This window comes from Canis lupus, chromosome 10, assembly GCF_011100685.1.
Source record: "Canis lupus familiaris isolate Mischka breed German Shepherd chromosome 10, alternate assembly UU_Cfam_GSD_1.0, whole genome shotgun sequence".
In the NCBI taxonomy this organism is placed as follows: Eukaryota; Metazoa; Chordata; class Mammalia; order Carnivora; family Canidae; genus Canis; species Canis lupus.
This window is the reverse complement of record NC_049231.1, coordinates 39,662,861-39,686,980: the sequence shown is the minus strand read 5'-3', so window position 1 is coordinate 39,686,980 and position 24,120 is coordinate 39,662,861. Positions and strand designations below refer to the sequence as shown.

The following is a 24,120-nucleotide window of genomic DNA, read 5'->3' as shown; positions in this document are numbered from 1 at the left end:
CGGCTCAAGCTGCTCTAAAAATTACCCTGGGTACCAAAAAGAGAAAATTATCACTGAAAATCCAATTCTAATTAACTAGTATGAAATTTTTTTAAAAGGGGGGGAGGGGGACCAAGACAACAGGCAGTTCTGTGGTTGGCCAGAATTAGAAGTTAAGAATTAGAATGATCATCAAAATTAAGATTTATATTCACCCAAAGTGCCAAAGAACTTTACCATTTCCATAGAGCAACAAAGTAAACATCCCAGTAAAACAAAGTCAGGGAACTCCATCACACAGTAATGTTGTCACTACAGAACAATTTAGATCACAAATCACTCAGACTGTAACGAGCGATAACATCGCTAAGCTCTTCATCACTGTCTTTGTGTGATTGCTGTATATTTTTTATCCATTCTCCACCTCCACTCCTCCTTCTTCATTGTGCACTTACCATTCTCTCTCACTCCCTCACCCTCTCTCTTATTAATTATTGAAGTGAGGGTCCTGTGAAGAGAGGATTAGGAGGATCCAGTTAGATTGAGAAGAAGCCCTTTACAGGGCTCAGTGACACAAAGTGGCCATGTGTCTACACTAGTCTTAGCTCACCATCATTCTGAGACAGACCTGGGCTGTGAAACCACCATGCTCCTGGTGCTTTGAGCTACACATCCATCTGTCATTCACTTAGTAACATGTATTGATCATCTACTTTTTCCCAGGTGCTGGACTCTATCCTCAAGGGTACAGTAGAGAGAAAGAGACATAACAGATCAGTGTTATCATTCAGGGTGTGGTGATATATGCAAATTACTGCAAAGGCACTAAGAAGGTTCATGAACCATCTTGGAGGGTCACAAAAAAATTCCTGTCAAGTGACATCTAAGTCAAGACCTGGAGGATGAGGAGGAGTTAGCAAAACTAGGAGGATTAGGGAGTAGAAGAAAATGGGGATGGGAGACAGGAAGGAGGCAAGCAGCAAAAATAGAAGAAATGCAGGGTGTCTGAGTGGCTTGGTTGGTTGGGCATCCAACTCCTGATTTCTGCTCAGGTCATGATCTGGGGGTCCTGGGATTGAGCCCCACATCAGGCTCCATACTCAGTAGAGAGTCTTCTTGGGGAATCTCTCTCCTTCTGCCCCTCTCCCTACTCAAGTACTCTCTCTTACTCTCTCACTATCTCTCTCTCTCTCTCTCAAATAATTAAATCTTTAAATAATAATAATAATAGTAAATGAAATGGGACTTGAGATATTGGTGGGGATGAATCATTAAAGTTTAAGGCATATGGAGAGGCTCAGACTTTATCATTCATTGAAGGATGATATGGAGGGGCATGACATAATTAGATGTGCTTTAAAATGTTTTGCAAGATGGTAAGGAAAATATCTAAGATCAAGACCAAAGAGAGAGAGTATGATAAGGCTATAGCAAGAAGCCAGATTAATTCAATTATTCATTCAACAAATATCAAATATGAACTAAACTTCTACCATCTACTAGGTAACCAGACAAGGCAAACCAAAATGGGCCCAGTCCATGTTCTCTTGGAGCTCACACTTATAGACAGAGAGAAGCATCACATAGTCACACACATTTATGATTGCAAACCAAGATAAGTGCTGTGAAGGAAAAGCATGGGCAGGGGAATGGCATGGATCCTCCAGCAGGAAGAAACCAGAAGTCTGAAAGAAATGCCAGGTGAGAAATGATGGGGACCTGAAATAAGGGAATGCCTGGGAACATACCAATTTGATCCCCGATGGATTGATGGATTGATGGATGGTGGGTTGGAGTTGAGGGAAAGGGCATCCTGGGCAACTAGATAAAGAGGGAGCACCAGTGGAGACAGAGATTTAGAAGGAAGTATGAAGATGAAGTGATAAAGTGAGATTTAGATATTTTGAATTTGAGGGGTGGTGAGACAGATGGGCATGTTGATAAGTACGTGAGGCTGAAGATGCATCTGAAGTTTGGTAGAAAACTCTGCTCTGAAGGGTGCAGGTATGGAGTAGAAAGGAAACTAAAACCAGCGATGGATGAGATGTCCCAGGACCAGAGTCGAGTGAAAAAAATTGTGATGGCCTGTAAGGTGTTATGAAGAAATCCTCATTTAAGAGACAAAGAGGGAGTTTGACTTCTTCTTTGCCAATTTGAATGCCTTTAATGTCTTTTTGTTGTCTGATTGCTGAGGCTAGGACTTCCAGTACTATGTTGAATAGCAGTGGTGAGAGTGGACATCCCTGTCTTATTCCTGATCTTAGGGGAAAGGCTCCCAGTGCTTCCCCATTGAGAATGATATTTGCTGTGGGCTTTTCATAGATGGCTTTTAAGATGCTGAGGAATGTTCCCTCTATCCCTACACTCTGAAGAGTTTTGATCAGAAATGGATGCTGTATTTTGTCAAATGCTTTCTCTGCATCTAATGAGAGGATCATATGGTTCTTGGTTTTTCTCTTGCTGATATGATGAATCACATTGATTGTTTTACGGTGTTGAACCAGCCTTGTGTCCCAGGGATAAATCCTACTTGGTCATGGTGAATAATTTTCTTAATGTACTATTGGATCCTATTGGCAAGTATCTTGTTGAGAATTTTTGCATCCATGTTCATCAGGGATATTGGTCTGTAATTCTCATTTTTGGTGGGGTCTTTGTCTGGTTTTGGAATTAAGGTGATGCTGGCCTCATAGAACGAATTTGGAAGTACTCCATCTCTTTCTATCTTTCCAAACAGCTTTAGGAGAATAGGTATGGTTTCTCCTCGAAACGTTTGATAGAATTCCCCTGGGAAGCCATCTGGCCCTGGACTTTTGTGTCTTGGGAGGTTTTTGATGACTGCTTCAATTTCCTCCCTGGTTATTGGCCTGTTCAGGTTTTCTATTTCTTCCTGTTCCAGTTTTGGTAGTTTGTGGCTTTCCAGGAATGCGTCCATTTCTTCTAGATTGCCTAATTTATTGGCGCATATCTGTTCATAATATGTTTTTAAAATCGCTTGTATTTCCTTGGTGTTGGTAGTGATCTCTCCTTTCTCATTCATGATTTTATTAATTTGGGGATTTACCCCAAAGATACAGATGCAATGAAACGCCGGGACACCTGCACCCCGATGTTTATAGCAGCAATGGCCACAATAGCCAAACTGTGGAAGGAGCCTTGGTGTCCATGGAAAGATGAATGGATAAAGAAGATGTGGTTTATGTATACAATGGAATATTACTCAGCCATTAGAAATGACAAATACCCACCATTTGCTTCAACGTGGATGGAACTGGAGGGTATTATGCTGAGTGAAGTAAGTCAATTGGAGAAGGACAAACATTATATGTTCTCATTCATTTGGGGAATATAAATAATAGTGAAAGGGAATATAAGGGAAGGGAGAAGAAATGTGTGGGAAATATCAGAAAGGGAGACAGAACATAAAGACTCCTAACTCTGGGAAACAAACTAGGGGTGGTAGAAGGGGAGTAGGGCGGGGGGTGGGAGTGAATGGGACGGGCACTGGGGGTTATTCTGTATGTTGGCAAATTGAACACCAATAAAAAATAAATTTTAAATAAATAAATAAATACAATATTAAAAAAAGAGAGAGAGAGAGACAAAGAGTCCCAGAAGGGGCAGCCCAAGATGTAGGAGGAAAACAGGAGATGTAGCCTTCAAATAGGTCCATGGCATTCTTTTTTTATTGAAGTAGAGCTGACATACAGTAATATATTAGTTTCGGGCATACAACATAGTGATTCGACAATTCTCAACATGACTCAGTGTTCACCATAATAAGTGCAGGCACTATCTGTCACCATACAACGTTATTATAATATTATTGCCTATATTCCCTATGGACTTTCCATCTCTGTGATTATCGATTTTATAACTGAAGTTCGTACCTCTTCATCACAAGCGTTATATCGAGTTGCCTTACCTGGAATGATAACAGCAATCCAGCAATCCACACCTCTCTCTCATGCCTGTTCATCCTTACAGCCTAATGACAGACATGGGCAACATGGTTGGTCAGGTTTTGGATGCAGACAGTAGGCCACAAGGCCAAAGAAACCAATTGCTCCATGGTTGACAAATCAACAACATTTGCCTTAATCTTATAAAATGAACAAATCAGTCACTGATTGTACAGTACCTCCTTGTAGATTTGTAAACCCATGTGTATTTGTTCCTGTACTCAAACTTTTCAGCACTCAATTTTTATTTAATATTCTAAACATTTAATATATATTATTCAATTGATTGGTAAACAGGGGCAGTTTGGATTCTATGAATAATTGCTTCAACCACTTACATTTTATATACAAACACAACTATATAAATTCATGAAAACAACCAGCCACAGAGGTAAAAGCATCTACATATGACCAACAAACTGGGCGCTGGTGTCCATTCATTTTGTTCAACTTTTTAATTGACTCTGATCACTGTAGTAAATCAATCATGAACTTTTCTTCCTTGATCACTGCACTGCCAAAATCAATTGTTGAACTCACTATGTTCTGAGAATGCTCATTGCAACTATAACCAAATCTTTTCGATCAACTGATTTTCTAAAACAGTACCTGACATCATTCCAGGCCAAACGTGTGATTCTCGAATTCTTAGATGAGTGAGAGACTGTGATTGAAAACCACTCTTAATGCAGCTTTAAGATAGACATAAGCCTGGTCATGATGATTTGTCTTCAAAACCAAAGTTCATGGATGACTGAATAGAATTGCATCACATACCATCTCACACCGGTCAGAATGGCTAAAATCAACAAGTCATGAAACAACAGATGTTGGCAAGGATGTGGAGAAAGAGAAACCCTCTTATACTGTTGGCGGGAATACAAACTGGTACAGCTGCGTTGGAAAATAGTATTAGGGTTCCTTAAAAAGTTAAAAATAGAGCTATTCTATGACCCAGCAATTGTACTACTAGGTATTTATCCAAAACATACAAATGTAGTGATTTGAAGGAGAACATATACCCCAATGTTTATAGCAGCAATGTCCACGATAGCTAAAATATGAAAGAGCACGGGAGCCCATTGACAGATGAATGGATAAAGAAGATGGGGTATATATAGACAATGAAATATTACTCAGCCATCAAAAAATGAAATATTACCACTTACAATAATGTGAGTGGAACTAGAGGGTATTATGCCAAGCGAAATAAGTCAATCAGAGAAACAATTATCATATGATTTCACTCATATGTGGGATTTAAAAAACAAAACAGATGAACACAGGGGAAGGGAGGGAAAAATAAAATAAGATGAAATCAGAGAAGGATACAAATCATGAGAGACCCTTGACTTTAGGAAACAAACAGGGTCACTGGAGGGATTGGGTTGGGGGATAGGGAAACTGGGTGATGGGCATTAAGGAGGGCATGTGAAATAATGAGCACTGAGTGGTATATGCAACTGTTGACACTGAAATCTACCTCTGAAACTGATAATAGACTGCATGTTAATTAACTGATTTTAAATAAAATAAAAAAGAAATTGCATCATAGCCCTCAGTGTCTTTACATCAGAGCTTACACTGTTGATTCTTACCACTTACTACATTTTCATAAAGCCTCCACTGTACCATCTGATTAAACAATACAATGCAAAAAAAAAAAAGCCACGTGACACCTGTCTACAAAACACCCAGACAGTGCTTTTTTTATATACACAATACCATTATAAACATCACACAAGCACTAATGACAGTCCCATTGAACGATGTGTTTGTGTATTCAAACATTCCCTTGGACTCCACCCTGTCACTCAAGTATGATGTAACAAGTCAAATGCAAATCCTGAAATGCTATGAAAAATGAAAACTATATAACGCATTTTCAAAGATTTATTTATTTAGTTTAGGGAAGAGTACATGAGTAGGGGGAGAGGCAGAAGGAGAGAATCCTCAAGCAGACTCCCTGCTGAGTGCAGAGCCAGATGAGGTGGGCTCTATCTCAAAACTCACAAGATCTCGATCTGAGCAAAAACCAAGAGTCAGTCACTTAACCATCTAAGCTACCCAGGTGGCCCTACACAGCATAATTTTTATGTTTAAAAACATCTTAATTTTTTGAGATCTTTAAAAGGCTTGGCACATTTTGGTTCTTAAAATCTTGAATAAATCATAAGGAAGCCAATCTAGAAGTCCATCCCCTCCTTAATCTCATGAAAACACGGATCTTTGTCCTTGCCTTCACATCCTATACCAGGTAACCACCATCAGCAAAGGGAACCTGTGAGAAGCTGCCCTGAACCTCCAAACATCGTTTATTAAACACAGGATATGTGTCAGATACCATAGAAATATTACTGAAGATGATCTACCAACTGTAAAAATAAATGAGATTGGCATCATCATTGCCATGTTATAGTTTAGGGACTTGAGGATAAGTCAGGTAAAATCATAGACTGAGGTGCCACTAGATTTCACCTGCCAGAGCCCAAGAGCTGCCCACCAAAGCCTGACCCTGGAAAGGTGAGCTACCAAGAGAGGTTTTCCCATTTTCTTCCCTCAGGAAAATCTTACGCACTTTGCTTTTCATTCTTGTTGATAAAGATTTTATTTATTTATTTGTTTGTTTGTTTGCTTATTTATTTATTTATTTATTTATTTGAGAGTAAGAGAGCACAGAAGGAGAAAGAGAAGCAGACTCTCTGCAGAGCAGAGAGCCTGACATGGGGCTCCATCATGACCTGAAGGCAGAGGCTTGGGCAACTGAGCTATTCTTATGTCTGCACCCTTTCACTAAAGAGGTGTTTTAGTAATTGGTAACAACATTAACTCAATTGTTAAAAATTTTATAGGTAAAGTTTTGAGTGACCAACCAACAAAGAAAAATGAATTCCTGTGTTGGATAAACAACCCTTCTGATCTCAGTACTATCAGGCCAAATAACCAGACTGGCGATTTTTTCCCAAATGGATCTATAAATGTTTTGTTCAGAGAACTGATTTCCTGTTGAATCCATGTCCCCACAGCCTAAGAATCTCTCTTGGTTCTATGCAGAAAAGGATATCTTTTCCTTTAATTATGATACATAAGCCCTAAGGTCTACACATGATTTTAGGGTAAAAGCTACTTTTAAGGACAAAGAAGCTTTTTTCCTGCCAATCCAGCAGTAGGGTAAGTCAGCAGGTGGCTCCGCTCCTTGCAGAAATTAGAAGAGTTCAGTTCTTTCCATTGCATGTGTCCATCAACGCCCCAGGATATTGCTATCATCTGCATTTGAAGCTGGTCTTAGACTATTCTGTATTTCAGTGTCAACCAAAGGGAAAGGCAATGTGTTTGGACATAGGCCTTAAAATGTCTCCTATCCCTATTGCTCACATTTCATCGGTAAGAATTTCAACACATGCCTACCAGTGAGGTTTGGAAGACAGTCCCTAGCTGAGAGGCTACATGCCCAGCTACAACTAGATCATTACTTCAAAAGAATGGGGAAATAGATTTGGGGGTCAGCCAACCATCTTCACACTGGGATATGCCCACAATCCTTGGGTATGTGTCCAGTGGAAATGGAAGTCCACATGACACAAAAGAAACAGTGAGTGAAGGAAAAAAGAAGCCCTAATGAATGTACATAAACAATAAACAGAATACTATTTCATCCAGGTATAAGACTATGAACTTGATTTTTTCCATATATTTACTTCAATTCTGTTTTCCTTAGAACAATCTTTTGAGAATGAAAGGCCACAACACCTTTCCAAGCATATGGAAAAAGGAATCATCTAAGAAGAAGAAGAATGGATAACAAAAATATTGCCACATGACACGGAGGGTCAAGGACATACCCAGATGCCTCCAAATCTGAAAATGATGCTGAGTTGGAAATCAAAACAAAATCTAAGACTCTCCAAGCCCTAACATATGGGCCTTAGACACACATATGGTTTCCATCTCTAGCTGAAAGAGTTGGATCTAAATGGAGTTTCAAAGCACATATGCAGTTTCATAAATAGAATTAGGTAGATCAGGATACCTTCCAACCCAGAAGTTTAGCAATGTCCTTTGCACAACGAGAGATCTGCTGTTCTAAAATTTAGTCTTTGTTAAAATTTCCTGGCTGGTCCTGGATCCTCGTAAAGTTTGGTTTTTACATGTGTTGGGGAAGCTTTAAAGGTTTGCTTTGGGAGAAGGCTAATGAGAATCCCAGAATTTTCATTTTGGGGTAAAGGATATGAACTAAACCACCCACAGTTTGAACCTCTGAAGAGCAGACCTCAATACCAGAATTTGAGGGACTGACCTTTCAATAGAATGTATATCCCACCCAAAGGGCTTAACCAATGAGACAGCAATCAAAGTTAAAGCTAAGACTTTTTATGATCAAGCAGCATTTACAGAATCTAGAATTGTAGCTCTTTCAGATTCCACTGTCAAAACATAGTACTCAGCCTCCTCCAGGGACTGTAAACATAAAAATATAAATGAAAAATCCAAAATAATGAACCTAAAGTGAATAAAGGAGGCATGAGGATGTACCCTAAGGACCTAATTGTCACTATTTGCTTTAAATTTATAAAGCCACTGGCCAACTCCCAATCCTATCAAGGTAATGGAGACATTTGTAAGAGAAGTCCTTGTTGAGGGGTTGTGTGTATATGAAAATTTTATATCCTGCCTATTTCATTTTATAAGCTTTGCTCTAGTTATACATTGCTTCCCAAGAGGCCTCTGTTTGACTGGAAGAGGGTTCTAATGGTTTGCTTTTCAACTACTTTTGCGCGGGGATTGACTAATTTATTTGCCCAATATCACAATATAATTTCTTCAATTGCTATAATTCTAGAAAGAAAAAAGAAAAGGTAGAATGATGCTTATCCTTTTCATTGGTAAATTGACCCAAACTGCATAGTTTTAATAGATTTCTACCCAACCAGCACTATCTAAACATAATAGCAACTGAAATAATTAATTTAAATGTTCCATTTGAGGTCTTGTAAATTAACCATATCAGCTGTACAACTACCACATTTCTCAGAGAATGCCCAACCTTGCTCCTCTGCTTGACAGTAATTGACTGGATTAATTAATCCACTTTGTTAGGAAAAGGATGGATGTCAGCCAGTGTACAAGTCTTATGGTTATGTTACCAGAATTACCTTCAATATGAAATTAAGATAATGCTAATACTAGGTGATTAAGAGCTCTCTCAAACCAGTCTACAGAAGCATGGCGGAAGAGTGAATAAATACACGTTTGTTGGTGTATTTATTTGGTGGTGTTTTCTCCTCTGGAGCACATTTTTTAGGTCTTATAGGCTTTAATAATTAGAAGCATTTTAATCCACCCTCTAATCTAGAGTTGATGAAACCAAGTTTCAGTGAGGTGAAGTAACCTGCCCCAGTTTACAACAGCTCTGGACTCCTATTTCAGGGCTCCTCCCTCACGATGAAGCTTGCTACCAAACTTTTCCCAATATTCATCTTGAGGAAAACTAGTTATGAGAACCTAAGACCACACAATCAATGCTTGAATAACTAGAAAACTGATTTGGTTTCTAAATCAACCATTTGAAAAGCTGATAGAAAGAGAAGGGGAAGACATGACCATCACAAGATACTACAAAAAGAAGATCAAATTCTCGAGGACAACAGGTTCATGCACAGACTGTTGTTCTTCTGAGTCAGGTTCACAGGAATCCTCCTGGAAAGCATCCTGGAAAGAAAAAAATAGAAAAGTTTCACTTGCTCAGTCTCTCTTTTCTCAATAAGACAAGTAAACGTTGGCAACCCATCCACCTGGAGAACTTGAGAATTCACCATCAGATACAGGGTTACTGAACAGAGGGACAGAACCCAAAGTGCCTTGTTGAGTCAAGACAAACCTTTCTCTCTCTGAGAGGTATTAAACTCAAGAGACCCTTTTCCATATTCTAAGGTGAAACTGCAAAAGTTAGAAAGGAAGTGTTCAGTTAGACGGAACCTCTGGCTCTGTCTGGGAGTTAGAAGGAGATTTCCTCTTTAAGGAAGTATATCCTCTTATATCCTTGTGTTAGTTCAGTACCTCTTTCTGTAAAAAAGGGTTTTCTAGAAGCTGCACAGATAATACACATAAGTGGGATCGCTCATGAGCAATCCTCTCGCCAACAGTTTGGTGTCATCACTAGAAGGAAGGATTGCAGATGTTGCCAGCTTTGATTATATGTGGCTAGAGTGTCCCCATCCCCAGGAATAGCATCAGAGAATATAGGACAGAGAGTTAAACTTGGCTCATCATAGGGAGGCATGCACACCGTATGTAGGTTGAGCTGTCCCAGCCCTTGCCTTTCTCTGTGCTGGAGAAGATAATATGGACAGGGATTCACATACTATTTCTGCACAACAGAATGCATTTTTAAACAATTTCTACTACTAATTAACCCATTTATTCTTAACTGAGAGTCACCATTGAATAAATAAATATTCACTTTGTGCCGTATTAGGCACTATATTTGGCACTCTTTGGGCTTCCAGGAGCAGAACGTGTGAATTCTCTGCTACCTTAATCATCTTTAGGGTTGCCGTCCCCTCTCCCACCTCTCTAACCACTTATGCCACTTTGCCAGTATTAGCAACAGATTTTAGACTTGAACAGAATGGACGCAGAGTATCCTCCTGGGGTTTTCTAGTCTGGTGTGATACGCGTTTAATTGTTATGTTTGGTAATTACTAATGGAAGCAGAGCCTGGATTCTTGGCTGCTGTGTAAGGTGCAATGGCAGCATATGGATTGAGCACCACATTCTCCTTTTTACTAACCTGCAGGAGCACCATGTCAGACAGAATTGTTCCAGGACAGCATATCAATTAGGTAAGCAGAGGCTTGAGGGGGTTTTCGGGAACTATCCTGCCAAGTGCTTCTCTCCAATTCTTTGTTGCTGTTGCTATTTAGTAGCTGCCACCTTATCACCCGGCGTCTTTGAAATTATGGCCACTTAAGGAGGAAAAAAACCCAGAAATAATAAAGGATGCTGAAAATCCTTCCTTCTTCTAATCCCAAAACATCCCTTGACCATCAAAACTTTGGAATCTGTTAGACGTCCAGGAATAGGTCACTGGTAGAGCTGAGCACAATCTCTATAAATTCCACATTATCTGTATTTGACACATATTATGTCATGCTATGGTAACCAAGGCCAAAATAGCAGGAGCTCTTCTGTCTGTTGGTGTTTCTCTCAATACCTATCACTTGCAAGAAGTTTCTATGTTGTGCATGCCCAGTCCAAAGCAGGTGAGCAGCGCTCATCCATCTACTGTCTCAGGGATCCAGGCTCCTCTTACCTTTCTATGCTATTATTTCAACACATGGCTCACAGGGAAGAGTATGGAAAACTCTTAACTGCCTCAGACCAAAAATGTCATGTCTCTTCACTCAAAGGCCATGGGGCAATTCTAGCCTTTCCATGTGTTAGGAATGAAGGGAGATCAGATAAGGAAAGCACTAGTCATCTCTACCACTTCCACCAATGGCCAAACTCATACACCAGGGAGCAGATGTTTTCATGGCAACCATCTGCAAAATTGTTAGCAACTGCCACATCCAAAGACTGCAACAAGTCCCCCTGCATCAGGGACAACGAACTCAGTATAATCCCGAGACCCTGCCTTCAAGCCCACATGATGAGCCAAGGCTCTTTCATCACCAACATCCACGAGCGTCGTGTCATCTCTTTCTTACCTGAAGATATAGATTAATTCCTGCTGTATGGATCCAGCCACCAAAACATCAAGAGTAACAAGAGAAGGAACCTTTCATTCTCCAGAATCTCTTATAACATAAGGAATCAGTTTTTGTGAGGAAAACACTTTAATCAGTGGTTGGATATAAATTCACAAATGCTGGGGAATCGTGTGTTCGGCAGATAAAATTGAAGTGACTCCAGAGGTGGGAGAAAAAAAGGCAGGAGGGTGGTGCGAGAGAAGGCTTCACCCCAGAATAATATTTTCCTGGAAATCCTTCTAGTCTCCGATAAATCTACTAAACTCAGAAAAAAAAAAATGGGTAAGAGTGACCTTTGATGAAAAACAATGATGTATTTAAATTGAACACCAATAAAAAATAAATTTGAAAAAAATAAATAAATAAAAATTTTTAAAAAATTAAAAAAAAAAGAAAAACAATGATGTAGGAAAAGTAGCGTCTGGGTATTGAAGCAAAGACTTAAGGGAGCAAGTACTAAGAAAAAGACAAAGAATAAGGATTCTAGTCCATTCTGACCAAACCCCAAAGGGTGAGAGCCCCACTGACAGCTGGTTCCAACAGGGATGTGACCTTAAGGTTCTCCTGTGCGGGAATATGGGCTGGTAAAGGCCTCCAGCTACACCGTAGGAAAGGAGAGGCAGCTGGAAGGAAGCAATTACCTCTTCTTTTTTTTTAGTGTCCGTCTAGTGCCTTAACAATATGTCTCTTGAACACCTACAGCAAAAATACACCTGCATTCACCTCTTAGGGAACTTATCAAACTGCCTTCCATTCACTTGGGTATTTAGAATAGCTTCTTTCACCTCACTTCCACTCTTCATGTTTGCACACTGAGAACCAGGACCCAGAAAAATGTGCCTCCTCCTCTAGAACCAATAGAGTCCCTGGCCCGACCTGGAGATCAGACAGGATAGAGGAGAGGCCATGTGGCATAATTATGAGCACTGGGCTAGGCAGTACACAGTGCTAGTGTCTATCCTGGCTTTAAGGCCGCATCTCTATGAAGAGAACTTATCTCCTGGGGCTTTGCTGGGAAAAATGAGAAAAAAAAAACCCTAAAGCTGTGAGTTTAAGAGCTGATGTGTTGTAAGTGCCAGCTGCTATAATAGCAACTTGCCCTCTACTTATATGGAAGCAGAAAGACATGGTATGACCATGATACCAGCTCAGCTGGGCTGGAGGATTGCTGACAGGGAAAGAACTAGCACCAGAAACCCTACAAGTGACCTGGGAAAGGCCACAGCATAAGAAGGTCCACTTTGTCTTCATGAAAGACTCAGTGCTGTTGAGAAAACTTAGGCATCAGCTAAGTGGAAGGGAAGGCACAGGGCACATTCCAGAAGCCCTGAAATCACATGATTGGCAGAGATCACAAGCATTCCCCCCACCCCATGCCAGTGTGTTCTCCACTTCTTCCATAGCACTTCGTCTTTGCAGGGCACTGGCAAAAGGACAGAGCTAGCTAGGGGTGGCCGCATGACTATGGCCTGGGCAGGGATGTGTAGATGAAGGTACTGTGTAGATGAAGGTACTGTGTAGGAGCTTCTGGGAACCTTCCATATGATGACAGCAGGCATCTGTCCTTTTCCACATCCTCCCCATCCCTCTTTCTTGCTCCCTCCACTCTGCCTCCCCCACCCGCCTACCACCTAGGTCACTGGTGACCCTCCCACCCTACTCAGATGCAGATGTGTTAGACAGCTCTGGAGCGTTACCTTGGACCAAGAGATGTCCTTGGGAATGGAAGCCCACATGTAAGCACAAGAAAGAAGCAGCAAGAGATGGAGGATAGGCATCCTGGAGCCTAGTGTCTAGACAAGCAAAGCCATCATCACCCCAGAGGAGAGACACAAAAGAGTGGAGGGTAAGACTAGCAGAGTCTTGACCATCCAGGTCCAGATTTTCATGCAAAAGAAAAATAAACTCTATCTTGCTGAGGCTACAGTTACTCTGGATCCCATTTTATGCGATGGTAGTAACTTTCTCCACCTATGTGGCTACCGATGACATTTCCACGTAACCAGCCTAGGCTATTCATTATATTTCTTTCCATCGTCAGGGCTGTTAGCATTTACGACGCCATTAATCTTATTTTAACAGTATTATCATCTCACTCCCATTTAAAAGCGCTTCAAGATGAGGATGGAATGTCAGTCTGACTATTGTCCATCATGCCTGGACATTGTAACAGTTTTCATAGATTTAATTTAAAAAACAAACAAACAATGGAACAACAACAAAGCTTCAAAGCTTTGCAATATTTGCCTAGCGCTGGTCCAAGAAACATCTTCTGCAGCCATGGGAAGATATATGAAAGGTAATGATTACTCAAAAAAGGCTCCTGGGCTGCTTCTATGCAGAAGAGTCATCCCATATGTGAACTCCGCATCGTCTAAGACTCACCCAGTGTAAAATGGTATTCCTTCAGAGTGATTGCTGAATGCAGGCAGCACCCGCCCCGCACATTCAGATGGCTCCTCCACCCCAGACGCCAAGTCTTGGAGATAACCGTCTGCTGGCACAGTGGCTCGTGCTACCGACAGGAGCCAGAAGGGGAGAATGGCAGTGAGAAGCAGCTCCAGCCAGGTGGCACCTGGCACCCTGGCCGTTCCGCACGCCAGTATCCTCCACGACTGATGACAGGTCACCTGACAGGGTCAAGCCACCACCCCACCTCCTATGACTACCACCAGTGGCCACACAGAGTTTGGCCATGGGGTTCCAACTCATCTGTTATTCAGTTGGCAGGGATTCCTTTTTAACACCTGTGTATTTATGCTGTTTTATCCTTTTATGAACACCATCAGGTATTATTCCATTTCATCTTCTTAACAAATTGTGCAAAGTAGGTATGGGCAGTCTTGTTCTTGGTAGCTCAAATTGAGGAAATGAGGTCCTGAGAGCTGCCAACCACACCTCTATGACTGAAGCACCTGCCAAGTAGTAGGGAGATTCGGGCTGAGACTGGCCCAGGGCGGGGAAGAGGGGGCGCTGGGGATCTAGGAGGGTGGGCTCAGAAGACTGCCATGAATACATACAGGGAGGAGGCCAGAGGAAGACTTCCCCAGGCTCCTCCCTCCACTCTGCCTCCCCCACCCGCCTACCACCTAGGTCACTGGTGACCCTCCCACCCTACTCAGAGTCTCTCCCTAGCAGGATAGGAGTTCCCAGCAGGCAACCACTCAACCTTATACAAGACAGAAATCCCTGGGCCTGACACATCAGCCCCTGTGTGAGCCCAGAAATGACTCGAGAATCAAGTGGTATCTTTCTTACTTCCACAGTTTGACCACTTTTTCATTAGAGATGGGAAACAGATGCATTTTGTGGTTGTTGGTCTTTTACTACAGTCCGAATGCTAAATGCCAAATACTGCCCAAAGCGCAGGAGGCTGCTCTGTCTGCCTTTTACAGAGTAAGGGGACATCTGAACTGAAATACAAAGTGTGTCGTTGAGAACTAATGAGTAAAGGGGGGGGCCTGGCTTGAAAAATAAGTCAAGATTTTAATGCTCTCGAGCACAAGCCTTTCCATCAAGCAATACGATGTGCTGTGCGGGTTAATGGGCTTAATAGATGGATGGGCAGCTCTCGGATTGATTGGGGGACTGTCTGAACACCGTGGAAGGAAGGGCCTGGACACCCGGGGCATCCTAGTTGTTCTTTACACACGGACGTAAATGAGCAATGTGCTCATCGAGCTGCATGCTTTCTGTTGTGCTTTCACCACCAAAGAGCTGGGGGTAGGCTGTGATGGAACTAACACAGCAGAGTGACCTGTGACGGGGGTTAACCTGCCGGGGCAGAGGCCACCGGAAATCAGCATCCTGGCTTCACACACTCCCCGCAGAAGGGAAGCGTGCAAGGGGGCTCCGAGGCAGCCAAATGAAACAGCACCACTATATCTAGACAGTGTTTTCTTTTCTAGAAACTAGAAAGGTCTTAGAGACAGATGGACTTTTGGTTTCCGAAAACTGTAAAACAGGGAGATGAGATGCAATATGCACAGAGAATTGATGTCAGTTGTATTTATGCTTTTTTTTCCTTGCCAGAAAAATAGTAGACTCTGTTTTATTATGTGATGAAGTTCTGTGCTCTGTTTTCTCTAAAGCCTAATAATACTTTTGGTGGCAAAATAGAAAAATCTGGACTTTCCTTCTTTTTCTTGAGAATTGATCAGAACTCATTTACGAACAGGCCTTAATTTCTCATGAAGTTAAAAATCATCAGTTGAATGCCTACCATGTGCCAGGTGTTTGCATACCTTTGGCATTTAATTCTTTTTCACAATATCCCCTCCGAGGTAGGTTGCTTTGGAACCACCCTGCAAATGATGAAACTAAGGTTGGGGAAAATGAAATAATTTTTCCAACATCACGCAACTAATAAGTATTAGAACCAGAATTCAAAAATCCAGAGGACAAACTTCAGGTTTTGAACTCAGAGAACTGAGGTTGTTTTGACATGTGTGCTCTGACTACCCCACATTGGTATGGGTAAGAATTTTGCTTAGGGTAAAGGTAACCCCATAATAAACTGTTTATTCTTGATGGTTGATTCTATGCCAACCATTTTATTTGCATTGTTTGAGACGGTCAGGGTTAATTCCTTAATACACTATCTTCCTCATAGTCCACACTTCATACATGTGGTTGGTGTCACTTCATGCATTCCCATTAACTCCCCTGACACCAATATATTTCTATCCCCATTGTAGAGGTAAAGAAAGTAAGACATGGACAGATGACCTAACTTATTCAACGTCTCACAAAAATAAGCAGATAGTGCCAAAACCAGTGGAGACATCTCAGATTCTCTTGACTTCTAAAACCCATGTCTCTCCATGACTTCTCATAGATCCCATCCATAATTCAAGATAGAGGAGACCTTGAGACTCAGCATTCCAAACTCCTTTATTTACTTATTAAAAAAATAAAGCTCCCATGAGGGGGAGTTGGCCAAGGTCAGAGGTAGGCAGAGAGGGGGAGCCCGACAGGAGATTTCCCCCGATTAACCGAATATCCAGGTGTACCGCTGCAAAGAAGCGGGGCCCATACATCAGCACCAGGGGCTCAAAAGGAATACGTACTATTTCATTTCGAAAACTACACAAGGATTCAGGGTAAGAAGATTTGGATAAAAAAGGAATGGACCTTTTACGTGAAATATGAGCTCAGAAATGCTCACAAGTGACCAATGTTACTAAATAATTAATCAAGAGCAGGCAGGAGGCGGTTTGAAATGTAAATGGATGGATGAAGGTGTGATGCTGTCATCCAGGGGAGGGTGATGTGACCGGAATTGTGAACCAGCCTCACCTGCCCCCACTAAGGGCACAGCCACAGACGAAGGGAGGCTATCAGACCAGACCACCCCAGAACCCTGAATTCCTGACTCTGACCTGCTGTTCACTTTCATGTCTTGTCCCCAAAGAGATGTTAAAAAATGATGAAGAACCAGCTAGGCACGAGGGAGGGGAAGAAGAAGCCATCTAAAGAAATGTTCCCTGACAAGGCTGCAGGCGACACACTTGAGAACACCTTTATTTTCCCTATGTCTTCCTGCTTCTTGAAAAACAACGCACCTTTTGTCTCTCCTCCCCACCCCCCTTCTCCCCAAATTCTCTAGAGCTCTTCCTGCAAGTGGTTCAGGAGACTCAAAGACAGACAACAGCTGCAAGCAAAAGAACAAAAAAGATTGACAATGAGGGAAGAGGCAGACAGAGAAACTCCTTTACCTTATCACACCAGATAAAAAACAAACTAACAAAGTCTGCAGAAGACAGAATGTCTCTCCTCTAACTAAACACTGATCAAAAAATCTCTATTCTAGAAAAATGTGACAGCTTGGCATTCGTGTTGCAGCATCTTAGATTGGAAAGACACATCCACGCTGGCACAGCCCTGGTACACAGTAGGCGCTAAATGTATGCTAGTTCTTTTTTTCGTCTCTCTCTTTCCTTGTCTAATAGGTGTTCCCACAGAGGCAAGATGCCCCTCGGCCCATGAAGCCCTCTAGGCCTCAGTTTACTCCTCTGGAACAGTGGAGACAATCCCGGTGCCTCTCTCAAAGGGTGAAAGGCTAGCCCACGCCTGCGCTCACGTGAGCTCCCCCAGGGGTGGTGGTTCTGATTCCAGATTGAAGGCACAGCATGTGCAAGGCTGTGAGGAAGAGCGTGGCTGGCCTGGGGGAGCCACCAATCCTTCTGGGTGGCAGAAGCACCAGGTCCAAGGTTGGGGGTGGGAGAGGCAGCTGGCAAGGCAGGTGCAAACTAGAAGCCAGAGCATGGCTGTCTGGGGTGCTGCTGTGAGCCAGGGGAGCTGCCCCGGCTCTAGGATGGGGGTGCAGCCAGACAGTGGGAAGCCTGGGGAGGCCCTGAACTAGTTGTTGGATGGGAGTGGAGAGAGAACAGGGAAGTTGTCAAGGACACATTAAGTACAGCCTTCCCAATGTGACCCTATTACCACCCCTGGGGCCTAGGGGTGGGTGGCAGAGAGGCAGGGGTGCTGAGCTGCCAGATGGTTGGGGGGCCAAATCTGAGGAGCAAGTTTTGAGCAGTCCTGAGGCTGCTGCGCCTTGAGGTGTCACGGTTACTTGCGGCTTCTCTTCCCAGACACCGACAGCTGTTTCCTTGCCTCTCCCTCCCCTTCCCCTGGCACCTTCCCTCCCCCTCTTCTCCTCCTCCTTCCCTCCACCGCACTCCCCCTTTCTCTCTTTCTTTTTATCATTCTTACCTTCTGTCCTTTACAGCAAAAGCAGAAGCGGTCCCCTGTCCCCCAAGAAATTTGCACCCACATTGTGGGCCTCTCCAAACATCTTCCGGGGTTCCTCTCGTTTCTGTGTGTTGCTGGTGGCTGCGATAGTAAAGGGCAGTGTCAAGAGTGGAAAGGAGAGCCAAGAAGAGGCAAGAAGGTCTTGTTTTGTCCCCGTGTCTCCCACCGTTGTCCCAGTGCCCTCTCTTCACTACCCCCCCCCCCCACCTTGCTTCTAGTGTGGTCCAACTGGAAGCCAACCGGCTACCTGGCTGTTCCTGGCTCCTCTATCAATAGAATCTCATCAAAATACCTAAAGTAACCCATAATGGAAATAAAAATAGAGCAGAGCCAAGCACTGAGGCTTCTCCTCTTACACAGAACAAGCTGCTGTGGCACATACATTTTTCCAAATTTAAAAACCTAGTTCCTGATGCCGTAAGTTTCAGGGAGACAATATCACACAAACCCTTAAGTTCATGGACATTTTCATTCCAAGAATTTATTATTTATGACATGTCTTTCCATGGGAAGACCCCTAGTTCATATTTTCAAAGTTTATTGGCAAGACTTCTAAAACTCCATAACTTAAGAATTCCCTATTTTCCTATACAACATATGTATGGAAATGGTATCAGCTAGGACATATTATTTTTGAGAAATTGAAAGTTATTTTATATTTAATCTGGGGAATATTTTCCAGAGGGGAGAATGTAATCCTAAAGGTAGAACTCTGAGCTTTCTGGGGTGTGCATGTGTGTGTGTGTATGTTCATTTCTCCAAGAACTGTGGATTTACACACAGAAGATTGTAACCAGCTGCTCCTCATCTCCATCTAGTAGGGAGTGAGGAACTAGTGGCTTGAACTTGAGTGAGAAGAATTTTAGTTCAAAGGCAGAAAGGAGGTCCTGACAATGAGGATTGTTAGGACATTAGGGGTGGTTTGCCAAAGAGGGCTGTACCATCCTTCCCTGGAGGGCTTTACCATTTCTGTAGCTTCTCATCTCTGTGGGCGGGCTTAGGCTTGCCATCCTCCCAAAGGAGTCAGCTTAAGAGGAAAGCAATAAGACAATCCCCCAAGATCCCTCATCCCACGCATCTTCCCCAGGACCACCTCAATGTCCTCATGAGAGGGATGTTAGAGAGACTGTCCTCAAAGGCTAAAAGCCAGCTCAGCCACTTGCCTGTTGTGGGATATTAGGAGAGTCACTTACTCACACTGTGTCAACGTTTCAGTCACCCAATAAACATGACAATTGCCATCCCTCCCTCCTAGGCTTACAGTAAAGGTAAAAGTAAGTGTGAAGATGCCTCTCAGGGTGGAGCTTCCTACGAATGTTGGCCCTCACTAGATGCTACATGAAACACAGAGACTGAAGGTCAAGATCCTGTGGAGGCGCTAATAATAAAGTTTCCAGGTCTTTGTGTCTCAATTACAGCTTTTACTTCATATAGGAAATGCATTAAATTGGACAAATAAGCAGTGGAAAGGCCAGAGCAGCACACAAGCCCATCGTGAGTGACCATGAGTCATGACAATTTCCTTCAGCCCAACTCTTATTAAGAAAGGCCATGGCATCCATTTGAGCAGTGATCCTCAGTTAGCTACAGACTCGGTGTCTGTCATTCTGTTATACAGAGTCCCAAAGACCCCAAGTGTCATTCACCCCAACCACATCAATGAGCTTCACTTGACCAGCCATGTGGCTGGAATTGCGCAGTAGCATTTCCTCAGGGAGAAAGCCCAACAGACTCATCATGGTCTTCAAGCCCAGAAAAGGTGGGACAGAGTGATCTCCTGGCTCACGTGGCAAATTCCAATGCAACAGCCTCTCAAAATCTAAATTCAGATAAGGCTAATCCAGCAACCTGGACCTCACAAGTGAACATCACCACCAATTCCCCTTTTAAACGCTTTTCAGATTCCTTCCCAGTCACCTCTCAGTAAACTGAATGCCACACACAGTGAGAACAAGATCTGGCTGTCTCTCGTCATCTGTGGCTTTCCTTTGAATTTGACTTGATAACATCAGGTCCAGATTATTAACCTACAGTTGTCAGAAATGGTAGAAGGTGGCAGGGGTTTGTTCTCTAACAATATTTTCCGTATATAATCTTAGAGCTAAGATTGTATCTAGAAGAGATACAGAGGAGAGAGGGTGCAGAAACCTGTTGCTGCCCTTCTGGGGATGGAACCCAGGAAGAAGCTGGTCTGGGTCGCTTCAATTGACCATCACGGTCCCCACCACTAGAGTCTTCCGGTCCCATGAGGCCCAGGACCCTGAGATGACAAAGAACCTTTTCCCATTGGCAGGAGGCACAAGACACCCCTCCATGCTGGGTGGAGGAAGCAGCCCTCGCAATACTTCCTATACCATGTACAGAGACAGGCTTTGGTTTCTAGAATCCACAAGCTACCAACTTCCACAAAACCTGGAGGCCATTTGAAGTGACCTTTCTTCATAGGTAGCTCTTTTTATTCCTGAGCTTTTTGCATGAAATATAATGCAGACGCATGTATGGTCTGCATATTTTTATGGATTACAAATATAAACACACTTATATAGAATACTTTTTGGAATCTATGAATATGTTGAAGCTTCAAACACTCCTTTACTGTTGCCCTATTCATGAAGGACTTGGTGACTGCTCTGCTGGGGGAAGGGATGGCAGGCAAAGGGAGAGAAACCTTGGCTAAAAGTAGTAAGAAATGCAGAATCTAAACATTTTCGTGTTTTAAAGACATTTTTGTGCACTAAGAACTGATGAAGGGGGAGGGCAGACAGGAGGATTTTAGAGAAGAACGATCTCTCACTCAGTAAGTATCAAGGAATAAACAAAGCAGAGATGGGTAAGCACCAAAGTCCAACCCCAGAGCAGGAACTCAAAGCAGAGATCCATGGTGGGCTTCTAGTTTCTAGAGAAGGGGAGGATGTGGAGGGGATTTATCACTTGGCTGAGGATTTAAGGGCATCCCAAGGAGTATGACACCACAGCGAAGGAGGACTAGCAACATAATTTCTAAGCAGGATTTCCTCCTCCACTAACTACCTATCAAATAGTGAAAAGGGAACATCTTGCTTGACCCTTCCTTAAGGATGTGTAAGAACAGGAGAGAAGTCTGTGCCTCTGACTCATTCCTGGGGCACTAGCTGCATGCACATGGCCTCAGATGTCGCAGCTCTAGGGTGAGCTTCTTCTAGAGCTCATCCTGGGCCCCAGGCTGCCAGGGTCAGCCCCAGCTGGAAGGCCAGCTCACCTCCGAAGGAGTGTGTGTTCCAAAGGATTCAACCTGAAATTATTAGACGAAGAGTTGTCTTGCTAAAGCTTGAGGACTGTGTGGGCTCGTCACTGTCTTAGAGAAAAGATATTCCAGGTGCATGGAGTATGCCCACTTGAATGCAAGAAGAGGGCTCATTTGATTTACAAATAGCCCAGGAAGTTAGCACTAGCCGCTCCCTCTACCCAGTACTCCTTCCTTGAGCTTCTCCCAAACTCCTATTCCTCTGCTGAAGTGCCCAACAAGAGCGGAAGATAAAATCATTGAAAATCAAGAAATATGGAAGAGGCAATGGACTGTAATATAATGAATTCTGTTCTCAGAATCGCAAGATCAGAGTTCGAAAACCATCTCCCGGGGCGTCTGGGTGGCTCAGTCGGTTAAGAGCCTGACACTTGATTTCGCCTCAGGTCATGATCTCTAGGTAATGAGATGGAGCCCCACTTTGGGCTCTGTGCTTGGCCTGGAATCTGCTTAAGATTCTCTCGCTCCTTCTCCCTCTGCCCCTGCCCCCAACCCTTGCTCTCGAGCACTCACGCTTGCTCGCTTGCTCGCTAACGCTCTCTCGCCCTCTCTAAAAAAAAAAAAAAAAAAAAAAAAAACTTTCCAGCCATGACTAGCTGTGTGATGTAACTGGGAACCAGTTATTTAACCTCTCTGAATTCCAGTTGCCCCTGCCTAGACCACAGAGACTCTCAAACCCAGGCAGGCATGGGGGAACCTGCCTCCCTGCAGTGGAAAATCCATGCGTAACCTTTGACTCCCCAAAATCTTAGCTACTGACGGCCTACTGCTGACGGGAAGCCTTCCTGATTACCTACACGGTGGACTGACACATATTTTGTGTATCATACATATTATATACTGCGGTCTTACAATAATACCTCTTCCTTAATTTTTTTTTTCTGTATTTCTAGGCTATGTAGTTGTCTATGACTTTTTTCAAACTGCTGGAAATCTCCAAAAAACTTCCAATACATTTATTGAAAGCAATCCACACGTCAGTTCAATTTTGTGTTAGTCAAGGGTCCGCTGGACTCCCTGCCCTCATAGGACTTCGTGGCGGGGCTTACATGAGGTGAGGACGCACTTGACCCCCGGGCCCAGGCCCTGCCCCCACATGAGGTGCTCCCTGGAGGCGCATCTACTGAAGCCACAGCGCTCATCTCGGAAATCAGCAGGGTTAGACCCCTAAAGAGTCGGCCCCGGTCTGTGGAAGAGCAGGCAATATCCTCATCTCTTCTTTGAGGCCACACTCTTTGCATTTCCCCAGGAACATGTTTTTTGTGGGAGAACCTGGAGCTGCTCCCCTGAAAACAGCTCCTTGGGGCCTCTGAAGCCAAGGCCGAGGGAAGCGCTACCAGAAGGCAGAGCAGCTGTGGCTTCAAAGTGGGAGGATGAGCCCCTGGTTCTCAAATCACAACCTGCTGCCTGCCTGGAATTCTCTCGCTAGAGAGTAAACCCCTCAGGCCGCGGTGGTCGGAGGAGGACAGGACGAGAACACCACGCTCCCGTCCTGACCAGAGCCCAGAGGGGACAGACCCCGCCGCTTGGAGCATCGCGCTGTCCTGTGCCCGACGCAGAGCCCGGCACCCGGAGGCGCCCCCAGGGCGCAGAGGAATGTGTGTGGCCCAGAAGAACCAGGCTGGTGGCACCTGCGAGCCCCGGGCACCGAGGCAAGCAGCAGGTGCAGTGGGGGCGCCGCATGGGGCTGAGGGCGAGCCCCGCAGTCTGAATGGAGCACCTGCTGCTGAGCCCTCCATCCCCTGCCTCAGTTCAGCCCCAAACCACGCAGTGCCCATTCTCTGCCCTGCAGATTGCTCCCCTGTTCGCACCCATCTGGGTGCCCCGTGCGGGAGCGAGTGGTTGTTGAGAGCTCGTCAGCCTTGGGAAGCTGGGAATGTGCTGGAACAGGCAGTCGGGAACTGCCTGACCAGGGACTTTCTGGACTGGGGGTAAGCCAAGTGCTCACACATACTTGTGCACCGTTAGGGGGCGGCTCCTGTTCTGGATGAGGGGGTGGCCTCCTCCCCACGCCCTCTCCACTCCATGTCCTCCCTGCTGTAGTCTCAATCTTGGGGTCCTGGCCCTCAGCCTCATCACCAGAATCTCCCCCAAGCCCCCCCTGTCTCTCTTTCCACACATCTCTCTTTCTGTTTATCTCTCTCTGTCTCTGTCTCTGTCTCTGTCTCTCTCTTGGTACCCCCCGCCCCTATCCACCTCCTCCCATCATCCCCTCTCCCTCCCTCTCTCCTTGTCTCTCGCTCTGTCTCTCTCCCTCCATTTCTCTACCTCTCTATATCTCTGTGTCTCTCTGTGTGCATCTGTCTCTGTCTCTCATTTTCTCCTGCCTCTCCCTCCCCTCTCCCCTTCTCTGTCTCTCTCCCTGGTCCCTCCTATTTCACTTTCCAAGTGT

The 24,120-nt window shown here is 43.9% G+C and overlaps 1 long non-coding RNA gene across 18 annotated transcripts in view; it reads right to left on the bottom strand.

Moving 5' to 3' along the window:
* Nucleotides 1-5,821: 5,821 nt before the first annotated feature.
* The window catches only part of LOC119873653, a 111,863-nt gene continuing 93,564 nt past the window's right edge, over nucleotides 5,822-24,120 (bottom strand). For 15 of the 18 annotated variants that reach the window (XR_005365735.1, XR_005365739.1, XR_005365733.1 and 12 more), the window contains 2 exons: nucleotides 18,407-18,526; nucleotides 5,822-9,650 (listed from right to left, as the gene is read on the bottom strand). This is a non-coding gene — a long non-coding RNA (uncharacterized LOC119873653). Of the gene's footprint in view, nucleotides 9,651-10,731; nucleotides 10,907-14,077; nucleotides 14,208-18,406; nucleotides 18,527-24,120 lie in introns of all 18 variants that reach the window. The other 3 variants (XR_005365745.1, XR_005365740.1, XR_005365752.1) reach the window with 3 other exon arrangements.